We start from the raw sequence: 2,385 nt of genomic DNA, 5'->3' as shown, positions 1-2,385 counted from the left end.
GATAAGTTTTTCTTGTCTCATAACTGGTGCTTGAAATGCTTGACTCCACATCATCCCATAAATGTACCTGGTAAACTTTCTGGGAATTCCTAGCAAGAGTTTGCAGCAACTGGCACGGCTTCTCTCACAGAAAGTATTCTCTTTGATGGGCTCTCATTTGTGGAGGAATGGACTTTGAGGGAGGAGACTTTGGAAGTTATTGCTGAAACTAGCCAGAGTGAGTGAACTGACTGATGCTGTGGTCAGATCTCCCACCCTGGGTCTCGCCTTAATTAAAGCCTGCCTCCCCCACTGTGGGATCCCGAAGCACTTGAAGGATGTGTCGATTCTCCCACTGTGGTCTTCACCGTGTGGTTTTATATAGAAAGTCTCTGGTTCAATGATGTTTTGTAGTTGCAGGTCTCTTACTTATTATCATAATCTCCGCGTTTAGGTTTTGGTGTATTTAGGTGAAGGCTGCTCTGTTCATAAGCTGTAGCACACAGAAGAGATGGGCCAAGAGAAGACCTGTCAAAACTCAGATTCAGATGTGTTTAAATGGCTCTGACTGTGTTAAAGTCTGGCCAGGCTTGGAGCTCTCCCAAATTTGTACTCTAAACTTCATGTGGACCATGAGGGAAAGCCTCTGGCTAATGAGGTATGATGAAGTCTGGGTTTAAGAAATAATAGCATTTGTATCGAGGACAAAGTAAAGATAGGAAACTTGGTATACACATTGTGGATCTACATTAGTAATAATGGTAATAATGAGTATCTATAGGGTGCTTAGTTTGTTTAGCAATCATGCTAAACAGTTTTATATTGATCATCATGTTTATTCTTTACATCAACGTTATAAGGTAGGCACTGTCACTTTACAAATAGGGGCAGTAAGATTTGGGGTGATTATGTCACTGGCCCATGGTCACCTAGCTTTTAACCACTGGAGTGCAGAGTGAGTGGAAATTACTTCAGATCACATAGACGTTAAGTGGCACAGTGGGAATTTGAATCTAGATCTATCTCCGAAGTGCCAAATGTTAATTAGCACACTGAACGGATGGCGACCATAACGAGGGTTAGAATCCTCTGGGGGAAAGAAATAGAGAACTTCCATGTAGAACATTTGAAAACACAAAAGGAAAATGCAAAGATAAGAAAAGCAAATATATTACATGGGGGACGGAGAAAGTCAGAAACGTTTTCTGTGCTAGAGAGGTGGGAAAAAGAAACGATTGAATTGAAGAGAACAGAAAAACCAATCTCTACTATTTGTCCTGTGCAGGTCATTCTAGGAAAGAGAAAGATAAGTTCAGGGATATTTCTGAACAGTAGGAATATTAGTGCTCAGATTGTCAGGTTGACCTAAGCCTAGCATATGATCTCAGAAAACTGGTTTACAAGAACTCTTTCCTATATATTCCAAGGGAGAAAAAAAATGTTGAAATTGAAGTTTGAGTAGTTTTATCCTAAAACCAAAGAGAAATGCAAGTAAGGACTGAGTAATAGGGACATCCACATTGCAAGAACATGCACATGGAGTGGGGCAGGGTAATGTAGAAAAACCTGTTAGGAATCTGGTTATTGGTGCTAAACCACACCAAACTCAAGGGAGAAATGAGATTTTACCTATCATTACCCACCTTACCTATCATTATATTACTTACCTACCTGTCCAGTTTACACCCTAATACCTTTATTACTGCAGTAAAATCATTTTAAGGACGTTGACTCCCTGTGCTGAAGAAGAAACCTTGGGCAGATGCGAGTCAGGAGACAAATGAGGGGGAAAGGTAATGATCTCAAGGACACAGTCATCTGTGGGCACCAGTGCAGGTCCATAGACTGGTTGTGTGGCAGAATGTGAGCCACGAGAGAAGGCCAGTGAGCCATCTACAAGGTCCGTTTCATCACAGCAGAATGCATACTGGCCTACAAGGTTGTTCCCAATTCAAGTTTGTTCCATTATCAAAAGTGACTTAAAATGGGCTCATTGTAACCTTTTCCAGAAGGGATAGATAAATGTAAGTGTATGTGTGGCTTCCCAATTTTAAGAAGCACAGGAGAAGAAGAAGATGAGTAGATGAGTACAGTTAGATGAGTAGAGTTTCCTGTTTCCTGGTGAAAATTCTCTCATTCCTTTGATCTGTGTGTAAAGGAAGGTGAAGTGAGGAGTGGTCCATCTAATGAAAACCGGTAGCTGAGTTTATTTCAAAGGGGATCCCCACCTGTGCTGTCACAGAAATCCAGACTATCCCTTGCAAATTTTGTGATAGAGTTTGAGGGCAAGCATAGTCTTATTTTCCATTTCTATCTTGTGGGTCTCTTAGTCAGCATTTTTCTAAATGGGCAAGAGAAATTAGGATCCGTAGACAGCAAGAACTGGAAAGGATCTAGAGGGTGACC

This window comes from Mustela lutreola, chromosome 1 (genome assembly GCF_030435805.1).
Source record: "Mustela lutreola isolate mMusLut2 chromosome 1, mMusLut2.pri, whole genome shotgun sequence".
Lineage (NCBI taxonomy): Eukaryota > Metazoa > Chordata > Mammalia > Carnivora > Mustelidae > Mustela > Mustela lutreola.
The sequence above is the reverse complement of the archived record's forward strand: the minus strand, read 5'-3'. Positions refer to the sequence as shown.